Below are 24,215 nucleotides of genomic sequence, written 5' to 3' on the forward strand. Positions count from 1 at the left end.
CGATAAAGAGATAGACTGCTCTTTATTGTTTTTAGATTGCGGGCACTTTGCGAACTCTCCTCGCCTGTGTCTAGAATAATGTAAATATTTCACAGCTATGTGCCGGCTAATACATAAAACAGATATATAAGTCCAATAAAGCTGCATAACTGTTTGTGGCTGGCTTCCCCTGAGGGGCCAAACAATTTAGCAGGAGGGAAAATTCCCCAGTCAGCTGACAGGGGGGACACTGAGAAATATTCCCTGATGAATGGTACACACCTGCCAGGCCTTGCAGACCAACACAGACTGAATAAACATGGTTGTTTTCTTGAAAGAAAGCAGAAGTATCCCAAAAGTGCTCAACAGGAGAATAAATCCTCATGATGTTTAAAAAAATATGGTTATACTTCTGTGCCTCTCAATCAGGTCTCGGTTTAATCATTAGTGCAATAGAAACAAAAATGTACCTTGTTGAGGTAGCCCTTTAGAAAATGAAGGAGCTGTAGGCGCAGGTTGGATGTATGCAGAGTCATGCTTGTAAACAAAAAGAGCAGGAAATGAGTTTGTTGAACTTTTTATCAGTGGTATTGTTTGTGACGTTGAGCGTTCACACAGGCTCATAACCAATAAGGCACATAACAGACAAGGAAATTGTTGCATACTGTGGGCAGCATTGCAACTACGCAATCACCCAGAACAACAAAAAAAGCCTGTCCAAATAAATAGTAGCAATCAGAATGGATGCCATCTCCTGGCATTGCTTTAAATGCCAGCAGCAGACAAGATACTCATTAGGAAGATGATGATGGAGGGGAGTATTCAGATGGACTCGTGGAGGAAACACAACAGCAGACAAAACAATGGGCCCAAATTGTGAGGAACGATTAGCATCATTTTCAATGTCATTCACTTTGTTTTGTTTTGGGAACACAACAAGGACGATGAATTATACATTTTCAGAAGCATTTTTAGGGTTGTAAGGCGTACATCAAACCCAATTAAAACTTTATTTACATTGCCAACTTTTTTTCATTCAAATTACTTGTAAATTACATTTTGACAGGTTTTGTCATTTTGAATTTATGAAAACCAGACAATCAAAAACAAAACAACAACAAAAAAAACTTAAAATAAATAAAAGCATGTTGAGCAGTGCCAGAAAACATAGACGTGATTTACAGTAGCTGTTGCTTGGACTTTACAGCCTTCCCCAACATTCCATCAAAATGAAATGGGGATGAAAAAACAGCAAAATTGCAGCAAATAGACCCACTGTTGGCCTCATCTTTAAATCTAAGTCCTTGCTTGCTGTCTTAAACGATTACAGAGAAATGAAAACACGCATGGGGATTTACAGGCGTACGGCCTGACCTCTCATCCATTTTACCCACCACTGGGACCCATTGTGACCCTAAAATTGCCAATATTGAAGCTCAGTGGGGTGAGTAGGAATCGAGGAGGAGGGGGGCTAAGAGACGAGACAGCTACAGCTGTGCTCGGCTCTCGCCTCACAGAGACAGAAGAAGAAGAGGGGGAAGAAATCATAATCTCACGCTGTCTGATGCAAGCTTAAATGCTCTATTGCTTTGCCGATCACGTCGCGCTCCCATCATCTTTCCCTGGCGTCTCCAAGACAAATCTGGGCCGCTGCCATGCACACACACGCAAACCACTATGTACGGCAACAACAGCAGCTGAGGCGTGATGAATGACGCTCTCGTCTCGACGGGTCCCTGTCGATGCATGTTCAAGTGGATGGGATTGAATTTAACCATAGAAATGACAGGCCATTCTTTTTTGGGGCACGGGGCAGGCTACATGAATGGTTTGTGGCGGCAAGGGGCTTGGTGATTGATGCCCCTTAGGGAAGAGCCGGTGAATCTGTAGAAAAGGACGAGGGAAAACCTCCCCTGTCATAAATGTTAGCGTCTGGAGGATCCAAGGGTTGTGGTACTTTCCCTGAATCCAGCCACTCCTTATCCTCTTTACCACCTGATCCCTGTTCCAAGGAGCTTATACCTTTCCTCATCCAACTAAAATGGTCCTATTCATCACAGCCTGACATTCCTGTCATCAGTGGCCCAAAATGTTGTTGGATGAGACACTTGAGTAAAGCTCTGGAGAGCTGCAGGGTAAGATGCAGCTTCTTTTGTCAGTCTGCTGAAGGGAAATGCAGTTAGCACTTTAAAACACATTTTTATCCTTGTAGTTTACGTCTGCCCAAAACCCGCCTAACCCGATTCGGATTCATGTGTGTGGTAGCAGCTTCATCTTAATTAAAGCATTTTGCTGACTTTAAGTGTGCAAAGCCAACTCACTTTACAAAAAAAGATCTTAGAAGAGCTCCCCAATCTGCACTTCATGGACACATAGATGAGAGAATGCTGACTGATGGTGGCTCCTCATGCTAATGCCTATGATCATTATGTTGGCTGAGGCTGTCAAGGCCAAAACTCTTTCAAATTCACTCCACACATTTTGGACAGGTTACTTAAAATCTGTAAAAACTTATAGTCACTATCCCACTACAATTTAAAAGTAACTCAATAACTTGCTGAGTTGCTGTATTTTAATTTCAAGTTATTTGGGAAAGTACCTTGATTGTCCCTTATTTTTTTTCAATACCCTTCTTACTCTTCCATCCAGTGTTATGTTTACTTGTTCTCTTAAAGACACAGTAGAGATGGAGGGCGTCTCCACCAACATACTTTGATATCAGTGTCTTTAAGTCATTGATTTACAATCAATGACAAGCTCCTTTTTGGTCTGCCAAGCTAAGGGGAGCTCCTCCTGGGTCATCAGTAGTTGCATAACCAGGCTCTCACCTTAGCAGAAGCAGATCATTCTGTACAAACTTTTTTTCTTTCTACACATGGACTGTAACTTGTTACTTTGTTTAAGAGGGGAGGATGATGGTAGTATTTTTGAGACAGAAAGCTTCACTCGTTATGATTATCAGCTGTTGTGTGTTTCTTCTGGAGTGCTGCTTTACTGATGGAGCGAAGCCTCACCCACAGAGCTGGATGACAAATTTAGTCGTCAGCTATTCAATGTTACGTAAAAAGCATGAGTACTTTCAATTCCCTGCAATCATCAGTGTAAAGTTGAATTTAAAAAGTAGCTTGATATTTTACCACTCACAAAAAATAAGTTTGCAATAAATTGTTCCTCAGAAACATGTTACTCACAGCACTGCTGCTAAGTGGTGTCCACCTCATCAGAAATGTACAAGAGTAAAGGACATGGAGACTAAAACAAAATCACTGATTGATCTCAAATAATGATGTCATAATTGCAAACAAGTTTTCTCAGATGACTGCTTGTCAGTAGTCAGTTGAGTCGATCTTGCTAACTTTAAAGTGCTGTGTTTCCCATCAGCTCATGGAGGTTTCAGGAAAACTAGCATTCCTATAGAATGAAAGGCGTAGGTTGCATGGATTATAGCTTCAGTATAACTAGAGGTGGATAATATACCATATTGATGTGGGAAACCTCTATTAACCATTTCCCAAAGGAGAAACATCAGTGAGAACATAAAGCCCCCTGAAAGCTCATCTTCACAAGTATTGAGAGGATTTTGAGAGAGGAACAGAGAATGCTGGGAACCTACAGAAGATCTGATCCCGAATCCAGAAACAGCTTTACCTGTGACTCCATGAAATAATGAAGACCAAGTAACTTATACTCCTTGGCTTTATTGGAATAAGTGGTAGAGTTAGTACAATCTAGTACCAACTTAGTGAGACCGGCAAGCTGTTATGATGATTCCTAACAGTTGTATTTGTCTGAAACCACAGACCTATGACAGCAGCATGCCTACCTCTTTGCAGGGTTGAACATTTAATAACTGACTGGCCTGCTATGCCTGGTAGCAAAGCTAAAATTGAAAGATCACTGGTCAGGCTTCATGTTAGGGAAATGGTAAACCAGCAAGTTTCTTCTTTTGAAAGAAAAACTAACCAAGTTAAACCTCAGCATCTAGATGTGAACACATTCATGATATAAATATTTGTTAATCCTTAAAATCTGAGTCCAGCCAATTCTATACCTTGGTTATAGACTAAATGTTACTAAAACTGAAGAGCCCAACACTACAAAAAACCTGTCTTTACACACAACCCTCTTCATCGCAGCAAACAATTACAAGTGGACCTGGCATCCCTGTGTAGGGACTGCTGCGCTCGCAAGGAAATGCAGAAGCCTCCGGAACAATGGAAGGGTTAAGAGGGTGAGACCCCAGAAAGGATTAGGAGCATGTTTTCCATATCTTCACTACTGCAGGCATCTCTGCAGACCCCTCTCAGGCCCTGCAGCCCGCTCCAGCTTGGCTCCGTCTTCTTATCCACTGAAGTCCTCGAAGCAGAGGAAACATTCTGAGTTCCAGTCTCCAAATCAGCCGGGGTAGCAGACAAGGATGCATGATGTCCCCCAAGTGTGCTCCTCCCACATCCCTCTGCCCCCCTCCTCTCTCACACACACACACATTCAAAAAGAAAACGAGGGTGTGTTGCTAATTCGCTAACATCATTGTAGTGAAGAAGAATGCAATTAAAACTGCTCTTGATAATTAACCCAGATCCATCTCCAACCCATCTCTGCTGATTATATAAACGGCCATTACCAGGGAGCTATGAATATTCATCAGTCGTGAGTGGTCTTAAGATGGAAGTCATTTTATCTTTTTGGGTGGGTGGAAATGGGGTGTGGAAAGGGGAACAGAGTGGGGAACTATTTGGCTATGAGTGATTACCACACAGTTGGGGAGAATGTAATCCATGACTGCAACTTCAAAACGATTTGGGTTGGTTTGTTTGGTGTTAAGTTGGGAATTTCTTTATCTACTTGTTTGTTAATTCTGTTTGAGGTTATGCTGTAATAAGTATTAAATCAAATTACATTTATGTTAATTAGATTCATGCATACTTGTTGTTTCAAAGCTGCAAACACTTAATTTAATTATTTTGTTTTGCAGCAAATTACTACTATGGAACATAATATCTTACTGTTTTTATTATTATTATTTTTAGGGCTTTGGTTACAGCCAGCCACCCCTTGCATGCTTTTTGAAGCCAGTGCATGTTTTTCTATTCCAACCCTATGGAGACAATTTCTGAAAAGATGCTGAGAAATAGTTAAGTTCAAGAAGCTTTCAGAGTAGAATCTGCCTGTGTCACAGCATTGATCAGTCAAACACACAAAAGCTCCTGTGTGTAATGATAAATCAGACTGTAATGACTATTGTTGTCTCTTTACTACCTACAATAGAAAATTCTGACTGCCCCCCCCCCTTCTTTTTTTAAGGGGGACTAAGTAATCAACAGCACCTTTCTAAGAATATGTTTTCACAGAAAAAACAACAACAAATAAACAGATAAATGGATATAGAAATGAAAAATTTAAAAAATTAAACAGCAAAGACTTCTGTATACACATGGGGGCACCAACATTTGCACAATCTGAAACTGGCCAAAGAACATTTAATGGCAATTTTCAACTCAAATCTGAATTACATTACCCCCAAATTAATTGTTATAAAGCTCATCACAGCCATTGTCTTAAGTTACTGATAGACTTGAGCTGGATTTGATCCCACCGCCTTCTCTTTTTGGGCCTGTTACTTGATAATCAACAAGCTTGTACAGTACCATGACAATCCCATCAGGTATCACTAAACTACATCAGCATCCAGGGATCCTTCTACCTTGCAGCCCAAGTGCCTGTGCACGCACTTTCCCCCCAATGTCTCTGGAGAGATTTAAAAATGCTTCATGTGTAATCTCTCATAATGTGTCATTCTCAAGGTTTTTGAAGACAAATCACACGTGTCAGAACAACACCTTTGCATGGACTGAATTTTAATTGCTGCTGAAAAATTACTTTAGATTTCATTGCCTTAGCCTTATTATTTTTTCACTTTGCAATGCTTTTGTTAAATTTAAGCCAATTGGAAAAAAGTTATAGTCATTCAGATTTCAGCCTATTTTGGGTTGAATCTTAATGTAGAAATCCTGTAATTGGCCGGCTGGATGGTCTGCATTGACAACATTACCAGAGTAACCAAACATTAGCCAAAGATCAGCCCATATGCCATCTATTCTAGAAAGTCTCCTCTCTATTTTTCTTTGCTGTAAGTAAATCAGCAACATGTATCAACGCCAGTGTATGCTTGGGATTTAACTAGGTATAACACCTGAAATACACCAGACACATCTGCAGTGCGACTGTTGAAAAAAATGGACGTCAGCTTGCTCGGCTCAAAGTTAGGTCTCCACAAAAACTGCTCACCCTGGTGACTGGCTGCAGTATAGGTCAAAAAATTTGTCTCTCCAGTCATTCCGGATGGGTTGTTGTCAAACTTTAAAAAATTAATACTCCTCATAGAAATGGTTCTCAGGTCCGGTTGTTGTGGTGATTTGAAGATATATATGGCTGCCTTGTATTCAAGTCATTTTCTTTCTGAAAAGTTTTGTTTTCATTAGTTATACGAGGATTAAAAATGAGGTTTTGCGTCACGTTAAACGATAATTGACAGCTGCCGCTCTCGTGTATTTTTTCTGGTGATTGTAAAGCATTTCGGGAGGTAGAGTCAAGAAGTGATGTGACTCTTGAAAGAAAAAAATATATATATTTTTGTCACCCAGCTCCACTCAGATTCTCCCAGAATCCCTCATTGTCTCTACTGCGCAGACTCTGGCTGCAATTGCTACCAATGGCTGCGCCTGAGACGGCGGTATTTGGGCTTCAAAACAGTACAATGATAAATGGCGGAGCCACGCTGTCCACTCTATATGCAGTCTATGGTCTTGACTGCATTTGTCAACTTACACCGGCTGCGGTGTAGTCCCACAAGCAGTGTGACTGATAAGTTCCCGTACTTTCTGTTCAATTGATAAGTCTCTCTTCATTTATGTTGGGCTGTGAAACCTCAAACCTGTTGAATCCGGGTCTGGCTCTGCTCATTATGTCCATTTATCATCGTAGTCGAGCTAAAAACAAACTGATTTTGACATGGTCTGCTTTATTTTGAAAGTCACTGGGTGTTTTTGGGTAGTTTCCGGTCACAACTTCCCATCCCCCTTGAACTCCCCTGTGCTAAATTTATGCGTCACAGCTCTGCGTCCTTCAAAAATATGTTGGCTGCGTATTACCTGCAACGGACAGACCAGCCATGCAGACATACTGCAACAGAACAGATCCAGTGTGAGTTGACACATTGATTTGATTGAAAACTTTTAGATCTGTTTGCCATTACGGAATGGAGATGCACTGCAGACACATCCAGTGTATTTTAACCGTAAGGGTTGATCACTTGTTATTTTTTGTAACGCTTGTGAACAGGAAATATATATTTCACAAAGGTACAAATTAGCTGACCACCAAGGGGTTCCACAAGTGCATGAAAGTGAACTGCTTCCACATCATTTACTCACTAGACAGAAAGTTTAATGCATACAACCAAAGCCCACAAGTGGCCAATACTGTTCAGACTCCAAAATGTTATACCACTAAAATTCATATCATGCCTACAGATTTTGTTTTTTGAAGTGTAGAATCTGCTCAAGGAGATTACATTCATGGTAGAAATCTGTCAAGCTCAAAGTTTAGTCTAGGCAGTTGAAAGAAACAGGTTTCAGTACATTATAAATGCAGTGCAGATAATCAGTCTTGTGAATTGTGACCACATTGTGTCAGAGCTGTGATCTTGCCATCAGACTTCAGCAGCAGCAAACAGAGCAGAACAGTGAGGAGAGAAAGAGGAAGAGAAAAGAGAGCAGGAGAGTGAAAGAGACAGAGAGAAAGCTTTCATGATAAAAACTGCCCGCTCACAGTGCGATAAATTGGGGGATGACACAAGTCAGAGCACAACAAAAGGGGAGAACATTGGATGGGGACCCTTCAGTGAGAAATTGATGGGATCTGGCCTGAAAGAATTGTCTCTGTGAGCCAACACTGAAGTTTGAGCTCCCTAAACACTCTGGGATTAAGACAACATCCCACTGGAGGAAGAGTTGGAGTGAGCCCATTAGTCCTTCATGATTTCTCTGACACTTCTCTTTCTACTTCTTCTTTTTCACTCATAGCTCTGTTATTGTACCAAAATACAATAACACAGACAAATCTGCAGTCACCTCCAAGGGAAGAAGCAAAATTCAAGTATCAGAAAGTTCTTTGAACGCAGGGTTCGTCACAGGTATGATCCTGCATCACTCGGCTCTACGTCAGAACTGGCATATTGAACAACTCATCACACAAATTCCAAATCTGACAGCCTGATCCATTTAAGATCAAAGCAGACGCTGATGCTTGATAACTTTATGCAGCTTGCATATGCCCTTTCTTTTGATTTTCTTTTATCTATTGGAAACAAACTTTATACACACAGAATCAGAGCCTCAAAATCAAACCATGACATTTCAATTACCATTTCCTCAGTGCTATTACCTTATTGAATACTGATCTGACTGCCTTTTAGCTTGTCTCTGGACTCTGAGGTGTGTTCCAGTGAATCATATGGATTCTTATTTAGTACGACTGAAAGTGTGAATGAAAAGTAACAATTGTATAAAGGTAGAAATAATATGCAACAAATCAAATGAACGTTGCTTGAGTTGAATAGGAGGTTTAACTGAGATACGTATATTCCTGCCATATCTAAAATATCGACTTAAAACAGGGTGGCATGAGGCAGGGGTACTCTTACACATGAATAAAAAGCATTTATTTACCATTTTGCTCGAATTAAACTACTAATATTGAAGTAGCATTGCAGATCCACGTTTGACTGTGTTATCTTTGAAAGTTAACACAACAGTATGCTATATCAATCCTCAACTCTCAAATAAAAAAGGAAAAGAAAAAAAAAGTTTTGGCTAAAAGTAATGTGTCCCACCTTTAACAAGACAAATAGTAAAGCCTGGTTTAAGATTTTAGGTTTGCACCAGGGCTAGTTTGCTGATGTTATATATGATGTCAGCAGCTGTATCCATCCAAAGACATCCCATAATGTTGATTTGCTCCATAGTTAGCTGATTTTTGTTTTTAATAAAATGTACTTTTACTTGCATTTTTTCAATACATCTGACAAACTATCATTTGTCCTTAAGGCCAAGAAACAAAAATAACAAATTATTTAATCGTGTATACTGCGTTCCCTCCTCTTTCTCTCTTACTGTTCCTAAAAAATATGAAGAAATAAACATCACCCTAATCACTGACTGATCTGCAGTTTGAGCACTGACAGAACCTGTTTTGTAAGTCACTGTTTTCTTAAGCTGACTCACCTGTCTTAGCTGTTAAAAGCAGTGGTAGGTGTGATCAAGCGAAGCATCAGATTATGTTAGACCGTCTGTCACTATGAATTTATCCTTACTCCCAGCTGAGCAAACGTAACACCCTGGCTAAATAGGGTCTTGACCTGCCATAGCAGGACTTGAAATTGAGCCTAATCAATCGTCTCATGTGCGACCCACAAACAGGTTAAATACCCACTGACCAAAGAACAGTTTATTCATTAAGTGAACCACTGACCCACTTAAGGAATAATTTACTTACATTTGTTTTATGTCATGTGAACAGAGAGCCATTAAAGTCAGATACAGAGAGTGACCAGACACCAATGACACAACCAGCTGAACACACAAAGTGCTCTTAAAGCTACATTACAGCTTAAAGGTTTGTTTAGTCTGAATTAAAATCTTCACTCAGCATCTGAGCTATTCACCCCAAGGCTGACACTGAGGAGCTAAATGGACCGAACAAAATGTACTGTTGCTTTAATTCGAATGTCATTGGGGACTATATAGAGGAAAGCTAAGTTTTAAAAGTGCAATTGCTGAGAAAGCTTTCAAAATATAAACCTAACCTGACTGATCATAACTACAGTCAATTAGGAATCATAAAACAGCCATTTCTGTAACAATTTAGCCTGCAAATGTTCATCTTAGGGAAGGCCTGTGCGTAATGTAGCTCATGATATGTCACACATTGGTACAGTTAATAAGCCCTTACATTACTTTTCATACAGGCTAATGCTGCAGTACAGTGGACAACTAGAACAAAGTGATCTAACAATTATTATTATTATTTTTATAATTATAGAACTACCAGTCAATTTCTACCCTGTATTACCAGTTATTTTGATCAAACACCACTAAAGTAAACTTTTATTCTACTTTCTATTTATTTTAACTACAGTACTAGTTTTGGTTTGTATTTCTATTGCACCTGATAACTTTAAATATTGTCACCAGCTGGACTCAAACAAGAGATCAGCTTTACGTGTAGCTCTTCTTTTGTCTATCTATGTCACAAACAGGGACATAGATAGACAAGCCAGTTGTCAACAAAGTGGTGATAGCAATAAGAAACAGCAACAGCATTAATAAATAAATGAATTAATTAATTTAAAAAAAAAACAAGAACAATAACAATAGAAGCAATGGTGGAATTTCTGTAATACTATTAATAAACACAATGATGATTGTGATTATGATAAATGGGATATTATTATGAATAGCAGTAGTAATGATGTGTAACTTTAACAAATTATTTATTCATGGTCATTTTGCCAACAGTAGTAACTAATTTCTGCCATAGTCTCACCTAAAATGTACAACTGCCTTCCAATGTAACATGTGTCTCTGTTGAATCAAGTTATGTATTGTTCAGTTCTACAGAGTTATAGTCTTAAAAAGAAGATGAGCAAAATGTGTTGTAAGCTTATAGATGCCAAAAACCATTCAAAGTTTTATCTTTACAAAGTTAAGCTTTACTTGACTAGTACGAAAACAAACTCACTCTTTCATGAATTTTGTTGTGTTTTATTTTGTTCACCACAGGACTCTGTTAACAAGTTGAACGGTTCCAGGAGTTCTGGCCTAAAGCAGGAGAGCCCTTTTTCTGAAGTTCTGGGGAATCCAAGGACCTGGTTATGGAAACATTGTGAAACCGATGAAACATTTGGTTCACATCTGTGTGCATGGAGAGGGCATCAAGAGGTCAGTGTGTCTGCCTCATCATGTAGTATCACACACACCACATGAACAGAACACCATCTGGAGTTAAGAGAAAAACAGGCTTAGCCAAGAGACTACATCTACCTCCAATACAAAATCATTGTCACTATGATAACTACAGGAGATGGGCATCTTACACTGAGAAAAGATTTTTAAAAAGTTTGGAAGTTGATTTGATTTTGACCTTAGTTTTGAGCTTATAGCCGCATAGACTGCATGGAATAGAAATGTAGTTTCAGGGGCTTCATACACTGGTTTTTGAAGCCAAACACCACCATGTTGGAAATGCTAACGAAACCTAACATGCTTTCAACCTAGAAACCTTTGAGTTGTGGAGCAGAGATGGGCCTCCTGCTTTCTTATGTAAATCTATACGTGTAGCTTGTAGCCTGAATATCTTTAAAAAAGATTGGTAAAATAAGCTTTCAGGATTAAATTTTTGCGTTAGCATGATATATTTTGCCTTGGAACTTGGCTCTTAAACATGGGAATTCCTGGGCTTTTTGGAGCCAGCCTTAAGTGAAGAGTTCAATGTTTTTGATTGAGTTTTTGATTGTCTTCACTCTGGATGCTGGCGGTTGCCTCTTGCTATCAACTAGAAAACTTACAAGCATGCAAATTTAAATTAATATTTTTTCAGATCTGTCAAAGGAGAAAGTATAAGAAGTGGCTCTTTTTGATGCTGTACTGATCAAAAAAGGATTCGTACCCTATACCTTTCACTGTATAATATAAAAAGACTTGAATCAGCATAAAACACCAGGCCCCATTAATGTGTTGGCTGATTTATGATCCATCAGACAGTTAATTAATTTGATGAGACACAGCAGAGTGTCACTATCAAGGAGGGTCATTGGAAACAGAGGACTACATTTTTTTTCCAGGGATAAAATTGTCAAGTGGTTTAATGTAGAAATGTACTTCATTTGGGTCGAGCATAAGCGACAAAAGGGGGCGAAAAAGGAACTGCGGGAATGACATCTTTAAAAAACACAATTAGATGAATGGAAATGTCCGTCAAATGTCCCTATTTTCATTCTCTCACAACACTTCCATCAAATTAATCAGCAGAAGAGGACAGTCGTATTACATGGCATCGCTCACATTTCTGTGCTGACTGACAGTTCCAAAGAGGCAGATTAATTTTGTCAAAAATATGATGGGGGTCTTGTAGCCTTTGGAAGAGGAAATGAGGATGTCAGAGTCAATTTTTCTGCCAAATGGAGCAGCCTTCATTTCAAATATCCCTTTTCTTTCTCCCAACATACATTTGGATGTGAAATAACCAATAAAACAATGAGGGGTTAGCTCTCACCCACAACTCAATTAAAACTCAAGAAATGAAAGACCAAATGTGGTAAAACTATACCTGCAGCATTCCCACACTGAGCTTCTCTACCTTTATCCCTCGCTCCATCTCTCTGTCTCCCCCTCTTTCTGTGATTTATCTATCAGTCCGTGCGAGGATTGACTCTCTGCTGTACAGCAGGCCATTAAAGCCTGGGGGAGATTCACCTTGCCAGGCAGCTGGCTCAAATGAAAAGCTAAAAGAGCACATTAACTCATCAATATGAGGGCATGAAGATGAAAACAGTTGTCAAACGCCTGCCAGAAATAACTGATCACATAATGCCGCCCTATTGTATGTAAGTGAGGTCACCAGAGTCAAACAGCAGCTAAAGACTGAAGGAAGTGAGAGCAGAGTCCTGGTACTCTTTGATAGACACGGGAAAAACTGTGTAAAAAATACGCCTGAGTATGTCATCTTCAGAACAAGCTGTTAATATGTCACGCAGCAAGCTGAGATTACGGCTTTTACTTGGTCTTGTCACTTTTTTCAAAGCCATTACACAGCACTTTTAATAACCTTCCAAGCTGGTTTGATTGTGTTTAAGATACGCTTTGTTCATCCACCAGTCGAAGTAAGTGTTTGAATTCATCCTATAGCTCATCCTTATTTTGATCTCTAGCTATTTAATGCAGCACAGATGTCATAAAGTCACACAAACTGCTTCAAACAACGTTTCTCTTTATGCCTTGTGTGTTCCTGCATGCACACACAAAGACATTTTCTGAATGGTGCTCGCCATGCAGCATGAAGCGCTGTGTGCAGAACACATTAGCATTGGGCATCCTAGAGCGGCTGCATCACTCAATACCAGTCACAAACCATTTACCACATGGAGGGGGAAGCAGCTTCCACTGCAGAGAGTCCCTCACACTGGCTCAAGTATCATTGCATGCCTATGCACAAACAACTGGAAAGGTCTGTCTGCCTTTTCACACACGGTTTCTTTTTATTTTCCTCCCATCTTTTCTCTTGTTATCAGTTGTGTGAAAGCTTTTCCAGCATCAATCAACTCAGTTAATTAAGCTTTCATAGGTAAGGTAACTTGAAATCAAGTTTTAAACCAGAACACAGTAAAGTGTATCAGTTTCTGTTGTAATTGTAATGTGAATCCCTCAGCATCAAAACCCTGCAAACTCTCATAAAAACAACCACAGTCTTCTTCAACACGTCAGCACTTTGTTTTATTTTCTCTCCTGTGCATTTTTCCCTGACTTGTTAAACACCGAACAAATTCCTGAAGAGTTTCTCTCCTTGTGCACAGCAGCACCAGTGGACCTTTCCATTTGATGTCTGACAACACAATCTTGTCTTGTTCTTAGTTTCGGCACCTGAGCATGTAATATATTTGCATATTAAATTACACGTAATCTTCCAACCTCTTACTTTAGTGCAGACAGAAAAGTGCTAACCATGCAATTAATTTACCTTGAGATATTTTCTTTTTTTTTGCAGCTCAACGTGCACAGGCAGCTCTGTCGGTCTATTACATCCACATTTCTCTTGGTTTCTTCATCTGAACAAATTTCAAATTAATTCTATAAAGCCGCACCAAGGCTTATCCCTCAACACTGTGAGTGGAGGTCATTTGTGCGCACACTTACGTCAGAAATGAAGTAGACAGGGGAGAGAAATTTATTCTTAATGTAAATCACTCTTCCACTTCCAACTGAATGTATAATGGATTGTGTAACCTGGGTAATACTCCTGTTAAACAATTCCTAAGAACTTGGGCACAAAGGAGACTTCAGATAAGGGCTGTTTTAGGTATCTCTTCCACCGGAAAGAGCCTCTGTGGGACTGAGGTGCGAGGGGGAATCATAATGAATTGATAAATAAATAAGAAGCCTTGAAATTTTCGCCAGTACCTGTGCTCAAGAAGACATAGGGGAGAGAAGGCGAGGAGATAGAGGGGGGAGAAAGAGAATTGGATGTTGAGGCAGAAGGAGGCCTGAGGCGAGGATTCGTCTTGTCAAAGTGAGACCTTTAACTGGGTCCTGAATTCTGTCAACACGATTCTTTCACAGTCTTACACCATTTCCATCTGGGGCCTGTTTCAGAGAGCAGGAGAGCTGGTGGTTAGAGGAGGCTGATGGGAGACCTGCAGTCTTCAGACACTGACATTGGCTTTGGCTGCAGACCCTGGAATCTGAGCCAGGAATATGAAGCAGCAGATGTGGGGGGACTGTTTTATAGGCCTGGTATTTTGCCTGTTCTGAGCAGACTGATAAAAGGCAGCTGATAAAAGACAGGAAAAAAAGCTTTAGCACCAGGTGCTCGAGGGCAGATTAACACCTAAATGTATCCGTGGTTAAAGCTTGAGGAGCTGTTACATAACCACTGGCAGTTTTATCAATGTAGAGGCTCTTGTGGGTCACAGGGAAACATTTAATTTGAATTTCTAATCAGAGGATAAGATTATCTTTCAAATTATTTATATCATATGCTGTAATTATCTCCACAAAGCTGTTTATCTGTTTGTTTAGAGTTGGTTGTTTGTGTAAGATGGGAGCTTGTGTCAGATATGAGCTGTGGGGGATGCTCTGCTGTGATGAAATGTGATGCAATGCTCTATGCTGTGGTGCAAGGGTTAAAGTGCCCATGGCAACCAGCTGTGCTTGTTTATTGAGCATGGTGACAAACTATGCTGTTTGGTGTTTGTTTTTACCTTTACTTGCAAGTTTTGTTCTGATAATAGATGATGTGATGTAGCTGCAAGCATTGGTGGTAGAACTCCTGAGATCAGGTTTAAGGTATTTGTCCATAATAATCACAAGCGCATATGATCATATGCCTATTAGTGTGTTCCTTTTTAATTGGTAAATAAAAAGACTCTATGATTTCACATTTATTCACATTTTGTCATAAGATTCAATAAATAAAGCTGCATTGACCAAATGCCTTCTGATCTTCTACATGGTATCTCTCAAATCAAGTCACAAAAAAGAGTTTTAAAAATTGACAGTTGTTTATTTACTTACTTAAATGGCCAGTTTGGTCATATTAACAAATATTGCTTCCACAAGGCTGGGTCAAACATTTGTTAAAGCTAATTTGTCTGATGCAGATTGACACAATTGTTGCTGTTTTGAGCAGTTACAGCTGCAGTTAACTGTAACATAAAAACGCTACTACAGGACAAACTAATAATCCATACAATTTTTTTCTGAATGTTTTTTTAATTGCTGATTATGTCCCTAAGATGTTTGTTATGAGTAAAGATAGTCAAGTTTTGTTTTGTTTTTTTGCCAAAAAGTACTAAAGCAACTGTCTCACGCTTGGCCTGCACTTCAAGTGTAACCTTCTTGGCCTTAGCTTACATCCTGGGCACAGCACCTTAGTGCCAGTGTCAGGTAAGTTCTTGAAAATTAGTCATTTTGCAATTTGTGGCATCTGTAAATAAAGAGCGAATGAATCACTGTGTCCAGATTTTCGAACTGTACGTTGCATAATTCAATCTACTCCCTCTGGAAGGGGCTCAAAACAGGAATGACGGAGGACACAACTCGTTTCTTTTCTTTTCCATGTTTATTTATTTCGCACGCACTTAATCGCAGGCTGGTAAAAGACAACTAGGTTGTAAACCTGGAACGTAAAACACACAAAACTCAAAATTAGCTTAAATTAATTCACATTACTCCATAAACACTTATAAAACACACTCACCGACACATCATCCCTGTCCTGAAGGACAATGTAGTAAAATGAAACGTATTGATTAATAAGGGAAGGCAAAACCCCGCCCACCCTATGCATACAGCATGTGATAAGTGAATTCCAGTTAAATGAACATCCAAGACCTACGAAAGTTATACACACTGAGTTAAAGCATCATTAGTAGTAATCATTAACTTGAGGAAGTAACTTCAGCATTACTTTGTTCTTTGCTGCTGTCTTGGCGGTGACTTTGTATTGATGAATTGTAGTTTTTATACCATGGGCCTCAAACTGACATTACCTGAGGGCTGCTGAGCATCCAATCATGTCACAAGGGGGCCAGGTGTTCCACAAAAAAATAAAACAAAAATTCTCAATATGAACTATTTCACAGTGATATTTAGCTTTTCTTGCTGTTGGCTTTTTGCCAGACATCTGAGGGCGCTTCCTCTCAGACAGCTGGGCCACACATGCTCTGAGGGAGGTGACAGTTAAAATCCTTAGTGTGTCTTGAAGATGGACATCACTAACCTGTTCTCTGATTTGCCTCTTTTGTTGCTTTCTGGAATACATTTTGTTTTGTGACAGCTCTTTCATTAGCTGTGCAGCTCGTTGTGTCTGTTCATCATTCTGGTACTTTGCATACTGGTTCACATGCTTAGGTGAATAATACAGTGTGAGGTTATGCTCTTTAAAAATGGAAACTCTCTCTTTGCTTATGAGACAGGTGTAATTCTCCTTAAACTTGGCAGAAATGATCGTTCTCCCACTTCTTCTGAAACACTTTGTGCCTGACATCAACCTTTTCTTTTGGCATTTGGAAAACACATATTGCTTTAACAATATTTTGAGAACAGTGGTAGCATGCCAAGTGCTTGTATGTTTGTTTGTTTTTTTTCCTGCTTCGGTTCACATTGTGATTATGCTGCATTCAGGGTCAGAAATCAGATATATCTCCACAGGACCGAACAGCAGACTGGGCCATAGGCAGGGCAGGCTGGATTTTAACATAAACTGCTATCAAGAGGCAGGCTGTATGAAATGTTTTTGGAGACTGTATCTGGTTGCCGACCATAAGTTTGAAACCCCTGCTTTATATCATCCTGTATGAAGATTACAACTCACCAATACTGAGAAAATATATAGTTGGAATGTTTGAGACAGAAAGCTTGGTACTGAATGATAATCATCCTTTGTGTGTTTACCATACACAGTAATATTCTCCCAGAATGCTACTGTGCTGATATTGGCATAATCTCACAGCTGAGTTAAGTGATGTATTATAGCCAATGTATTTGCACCATTTTGATGCTCACATGGTCAAGTACAGAGGTGGATAGACCTGCTAAAGCCCAAAACTTTGTATTGAGTCTGAATACCTCAAAACTCTAAAATTAACATGGAGTATGCAAAGATTATAGATAAAGAACTTTACAATGCAGGTTTATGCATGTTACAAACATGCAGAAACCTGCAGCTACTTATGATTCAGTGTCTATGTACTAGTAAATACTCTAAAATTAAGATTGAATGGAGGACTCAGAGACAGCAACAGTTACAGCCCAAGATCGCTGCTGTGTCTCAAATCATGTACTTCTGCACTTACACTACTATTTTGAGTGCATGAGTGCGTTTGCACTGACAGTACAGAAGAACGTAGAGCACTTCAATTTCTCAGCTGGCACAGTGAAGACAGTCAAATAAGTTGAGTGTGGAACACTGGTCACTTCGCACCATCAACAGTTACTATATTGGCTTCGTTGATGAAGGGCCGGAATTGAACAAACAATGGTTGATAGTTGCACTTAATGAATAACAAAAGAACACCTGTGAACGGTTTTGAGCTGCGACAGTCATTTCCTGTAAGTACAAAGATTACCCTGAACCATTTTGTGTTCTAGCAAGTGCATAGTGTACGCAGTGCACTTCATGTAAGTGTACCTACAGAAGTATGGAATTTGAGACAGCCTGAGATCCACTTTCATGCACACCCTTTTTGCCCTTTAAGACCACGTGCTGCATTCAATCAGTTTCTGTCCACCCAGCAACAAACCCCATACAAAACTGAAGCACAGCACAGCCCAAAAGCAGCCAGGTTCACAGGATCACAGGAGAACTCTAACACCATTTGCCATGTGTGACTACATGATATTAACTATGTGAAAAAGTGAGGTTGTCAGAGGTTGATTTGCTGTTGATTATTAGGATATTATTTTGTAATTCTTGTTCTTCAACTTTAAGGGAGCAGACAAGAAGAATTACCTCTGGTTTAAGTCATATAAAGCCTGATGATAATCATGTGACTTAACCCAACATCTACTGTACATCATTCGGCACCCTCAGTTTACACAGTAAAGGTAGCCAGAGATGGTTAGACAGCTCTTTATTTACTGGCCTGGTTTCACTGATCCATAACTTCTGATCTTCAAAAGTGCACACAATTACATAAAGTATAATCTTTGATTGTCCATTTTTAAACTCATGTAATTCTACTCATTTTTAATTTTTGTCAGCAGTTGAATTGTTTTTTTTTGGTATATTTTTAAGGCATACTCTTAATTAGTACTCTCACACTAAAAGCCTCGGGTGAGTTTGAGTCCATTTGGTGGAGAAATACACATGTACACACACAGACACACTTACACACACACAAATACACACACGTGCATTTGTGGAGAAACGTTGCAGAAAAACAGATGAAATGAAACCTTTAAAAGCTTGAACAAATGTATTACGCACTCGACTCTCGGTGAGTTAAAAAAGGAGGGAAGAGAGGAGCCTGGCGAGGTCCGATAAGACTCTGTAACAGTAATAATAACATTTTCATAAAGCTCATTAATTGAAAGTCTGGAGGTAATTGCTACATTTCCTGCAGGCTGACGATGTTGTTAATGCTGACGACTGTCAAACTGACAAACAACAAGTTGTGGAATATGGATTTTCCTCCCTCTCAGCGTGTGTTAATAACCTACCATCTGAGCATTGCCGAGGGAAACTGTCAAGATGGCATCAGTGATAAAATGTTAACATGTGACAAAATGCACCTGCCCGGGAGAAGAACAATTCAATTTCAAATTGAATTTGTATGACTATCACGAAAACCTTTTTCTTAATCCTCACCTGGGGGAAAGTAATATTGATTAAGAAGAAAAGAAGTGAAGGAAAGTTTTTTTTTTGGTCTTGACTTGCTTTCTGCAGAAGAGCTTCTGCCACACACAGACGAAGTGAGCAGAGCGACATCAGTTGAACCAAATGCCTGTACCGTAATTCCCAAAGTTCATGAATCTTCCTGATAGGACAGCAGTGGCCATGTGTGCGGGAGATATAGTCATATGTTATCTCTCCAAATTAAAAATCATAACCTATTTCATGCTGTGCAGCACTGGAGCAGAGCTGCAACCAAAGACAAATTTAAGATCAGTGAGACAGGGATGTCACGTGCCACAACCCACAACTCCAGAGCCATGAGATTTTTATTCAGGAAACAGTAATTATAAAGAAAAAACAAACAAACAGCCGATATCTTAGCATTTCTCTTTTAAAGGGGAAATGTTTTTTATTTATTTCTTATAAAAATGCAAAAGACAAAATATAGGAAAAGCAACAATATTTTCTTTCTGCTGTTCTTTTTTTCCCTGTTACACTTTGGGCTTGTACAGGTTGTGTTGTTGTTATTAGAGATTAGTCACATCTATGTGAGCCTTTTTTATGGGCATAGCGTGAAGGGTTGCTGGGCTTTAAATCAAAGTCCCATGGAGCAAACATACTGTGAAGCTGGGGGCCTTACAGAAGCCTTTTCGCTTACACACAAGCAAAAAGAAAACACAGCTTTTCTGACACTCTGTTTTTTAAGGTCATCCAAATGTAAGCATTGTAGAGAAGGGAGCCTTTGAACTCTAAAGGTCAGAAATTGACTTCCCAATGTCTCAGAATTGTACATTGTTGCTCGACAATTCACCAAGTGGTTCCTCATAAATATGTCTGTATACAGAAACCACACGATCGCCTCCTCATTATCTTAATTCAACCTTCTATAATTCGCTTCCGGCTCACATATGACAAACACTTTACTAATTGGGTCATCATCAGGGTCATCATTGCCATCCCAAACACACTTCCCTTCATCTCTATCATCCTACAAGTGCCGCCTGTCACCGGCAAATGTGACAGGCGTTAGGCGAAGGAGGTGGCACCTGTGCGTTCACAATGTCTGATGTGTGTTGATGAGTGATGCTGTCTGACGGTTGATGTTGGGTGAAGCGTACAGTAATGGGAAGACAGAGGTCAAAGAAACCATTACCACAGAAGGGGAGGAGGGGGTGAAGGGGGAAGTGAAAGTGGGAAGTACACTGTTGTCTTCTCCAACTGTAGGGCGGGGCCGCTGTCCTTCTGTCATGACTGAACGTCTGAGCTCCGGCTTTGCATTCATTACAGCAGGGGACTGTCCCGACGCTCATCATAAATACATGACACGGGTGGCATGGCATAAAATGTTTCAGTCTGTTCGGGAGGAAAAGGGGAAGGGTATTTTGTTGTTTTATGGAGGGATTTGATCTTTTTGACTCTTTGTCCTTTCTCTGCCTGTGTAAGTCAAATCTCCTGGAAAACATGTGACTTGTCTGAGCATCTCCCTTGCATGTAAGGACATTTAGCTCATCACAATTGCACAAACATGCGTAATGATTGATCCTTCCTCTACTTTGGCAAAGATCTGCTTCAATAAAGCTCTAAATAAGCATTCATTTTCTTAACTGACTGAACTGAGGCATACATTGACCCCAATCCTGTCGTGCAAATAACTCTATCATGGGAATAATATTCTCTCTTCAAATGAGGTGGCACGTAATTACTGCGCTTGACCCCCATGGACGTTTCTGACTAACCAAAACATGTATGAGACCATTTAGTATGTTTCATCTATCAACATGTGCCACAGCGTTGTCCCCCTGACAAGGTTACCATAGCATTACACCAACGTTCCTCTGCTAAGATGCCACGCATTGTTGCAAGGTTATCATTCAATGACAGTCTACGCCAATGGATCCCTCTTATTATGATGAGTTGGAACACCTTGATATCCACTGCAACATTAGCGCACCATCTGGAAGGGTAATGTGACGTCCTCTGGAGTCGCGGTTTGGGCCCTTGCTGAGCCCAGCCGTGTTGACTAATATTTCTTTGTGAAAAATAAAGATCAGAGGCATAGAGATGTGAAGGACATGAAGGAGCAAAGGAAAAAGGAAGGAAGGAGGACCATTGGATTTGAAACAGGGGGTGACAAGGCAAGCAGCGGGTGGATTCATCACACAGCCGGGATGTCTTGTACCGACACTAATTTTGGGTCCAAAGCTGTGGGTAATGAACATATCCTGTGACAAATGGGAGAATCGTAACAGTTGAAGCGTTGTTGGGGACACATTTGCATGCCAGCAGACTGCCGTGACACCACCTGGTGTCTGGAGACGAAGGAACGTGCGAGGGGAGAGAGCATGTCCCCAGAAGCGTGAATCACCGTCATCCTCGCCAATTCAAGCTCGCCTTTGGAAGATTTGTGGTTTCATATGGAGGCTGAAAACTGTACTGATGACAAATGTGCCTGTGATTTATGAATCAAGTACCCTGAGTGCTGAAATGTAGATTGCAATGATTAGCAGTCATTACAACAATATTAGACCTGGCTGTCACTTTCAATAGTGTGGCATTGTGATAGCCATTCTCTGTCATGGACAAAAAGACCCCAAATGTTCAACAAATTAGCTTGAATTGTCTTTTTTTCTTACTGATGCAGATTTTTTGAAGACATCTTTTTTTTGGCAGATCTTTATAGAGAGCAAGACATAAGGATTTGTTGTGGGGTTTATGAACTGTATATTGATTGAGTCTTTCAGTGCAGCTTAGACCTACTGAAGCCAGCTACATCATAAAAAAACAGCCACTGTTAAAGTGTTGCACATGCTTTAAAAAATATAAAGTCATTTTACATTTGGGGTATGGGCCAGTATTCAGTAAAGGGCTTTTTGCAAGTGAGGTCAGGCTTTGGCAGGCTGTCAGATGAAATAGGCTATTCAGACATTGACAGTTGTAAAATGTTGAAGAGGAATAAATCACAGACCTTGTTGCCCAAGATCTAAACTCCTTCACCCAGTTGTCTTTGACTACTTAGAACATTGTTTAGCTGTGACACATCAATCGACAGACATTGATCAGTATTTAGCCTTCCTGACGCTTTAAGACAATTTACTGCTAAACTATCAAAACAGGTAAACAGATAAAGAGGCAATCATTGCTTGCTGCACTGTTCAATTTTACTAGATCCTCTTGTGAACTGCTCCACAAAAGAAGAAATGTTTGTGGGACGTGAGAAAATGGTGTAGACACCAATAGGGTGTCTTTCTAGGTGTCTAAAATGATAAATAACGGTAAAACAGGGTGATGCTACTATTCTGTCATGAAAGAGAACACAAAGTAAATGATAATATTTAAGCTGTTTATGTTATTGTAAATATATGACCATCATCATTGGGAAATCGTTGCTAGGCGCTACCCAAGTAGCTACCTGTTGCAGCAGCTCTCTCGTCTTTGTCCGTTTCTTGTAATTTTTTTTCATCTCTTTTTCGTCATATTTGTATTTGGAGTGGATCATTACTTTGTATGGTTCATTGTTGGTCATGGACACCAAACTTTTTGTAGCTTCGGCGATATTTTTACTACTTTTCTCCTGTGTTTGTCTGGAGATCCTACATGTAACCATGGCTGCATTGTTTACATGTGAAATTAGCTGTTAGCAGCCTGTAGCATGTCAATGCTAACTAGTGTAGGGCTTGATGATTGCCTTCGAGCTGAGGAGGAGGAGGTGAGGACGACGTGCTGGTTCTTGGGTGTGAGCTGGGAGGTGACGACGTGGACCTGTCCTTCCATCCATCGTTGTTGGGAACGTGGGATCTATCTCCAATAAGATGGACGAGCTAGCCATGCTGGCCCAGTGGCATCGTGCTGTTCACGGACGTGGCTGACGGAGCTGACAGCGGATGCCGGCGACACATTGGAGGAGCTTCGCCTGCTGTGGGCAGACAGGATCCAGGAGACAGAGACTGAACAGACTGCTGGGGAAGCTCAGTCCTGGACCCTGTGGAGGTGGAGACTGGCTGGGCTGGAGACTGGCTGGAGAGTAGTGGACGGGATGTCATCATCTATTTTCTTATGGACCTTTTTGCACTTTCTATACACTTTCTTACTTTTGTTTACTTAAATGCTGCTGTGACCCCTGAATTTCCCCTCGGGGATAAATAAAGTATTTTCTATTCTATTCTATTCTATTCTTTTTGAAAATATGGGGATATTTAACTTTGAGATCATCTTGATATTCCTCCATTTCGCCATTCCTCTTCACCCTCTTCACATCAGACTTCTGGTTTGATTCTGGTTCCTACCACCTCCTAAAGTTTTCAGATGACTCCTCCGCTGTGGGACTCATCATTGATGATGACGAGGAGTACAGAGGACTGATTGAAAGCTTCACAACATGGTGTGATATCAACCATCTGAAGCTCAACATTAGCAAGACCAAGGAGCTGGTTGTGGATTAAAGAAAAAGGAGGGGCCCCTTTATCCCTGTCGCCATCCAAAGGGAAGTTGTGGAGAGGGTGGACTCCTACAAGAACCGAGGACTCATTAACAACAAGCTGAACTGGTCCACCAACACTGAAGTCATCTACAGGAAGGGACAGAGCAGACTCTTCTTCAGGTCTTACAGTGTCTGCAGCAGGCTCCTAAAGACCTTCTACCAGTCTGTGGTGGCCAGTGCACTGTTCTTTGCTGTGGTTTGCTGGTGCAGTGACATCAAGTCTGGTGACGCCAGCGGGGTCAACAGGCTGGTGAGGGAGGCCTGCTCTGTGGTTGGACTTGAACTGTACAGTTTGGAGTCAGTGGCTGAGAGAAGGATGACGGACAGGATTGAAGCCATCCTGGATAACCCCTTCCACCCTCTCCATGATGAGCTGTGGTGGATGGCCAGCTCCTTCAGTCAGTGCATCATCCCACCCAGGTGTAAGACTGAACGCTTCAGGCCCTCCTTTGTGCCTACTGCCATCAGACTGTTTAACAACTTGGAGAGCCCCAGACTGTACCTTACCTCACCCAAAATACTTTAATTATATATCTGTAACTTGTGCCTCTGAAAATACATCCTTATTCATGTTCATATTTATTCCTTT

At 40.4% G+C, this 24,215-nt stretch overlaps 1 long non-coding RNA gene across 1 annotated transcript in view; it reads left to right on the plus strand.

The window, feature by feature from the left end:
* LOC141796948 (uncharacterized) overlaps nucleotides 1-24,215 on the plus strand; it is a 187,776-nt gene that overhangs the window by 97,679 nt on the left and 65,882 nt on the right. The window contains exon 4 of the long non-coding RNA XR_012598911.1: nucleotides 10,821-10,979. This is a non-coding gene — a long non-coding RNA (uncharacterized LOC141796948). The remainder of the gene's footprint in view (nucleotides 1-10,820; nucleotides 10,980-24,215) is intronic.

Source organism: Halichoeres trimaculatus, unplaced genomic scaffold (assembly GCF_033239565.1).
Source record: "Halichoeres trimaculatus isolate MK-OKI-2021-1 unplaced genomic scaffold, fHalTri1.1 fHalTri1_scaffold_1, whole genome shotgun sequence".
NCBI classification, from domain to species: Eukaryota; Metazoa; Chordata; class Actinopteri; order Labriformes; family Labridae; genus Halichoeres; species Halichoeres trimaculatus.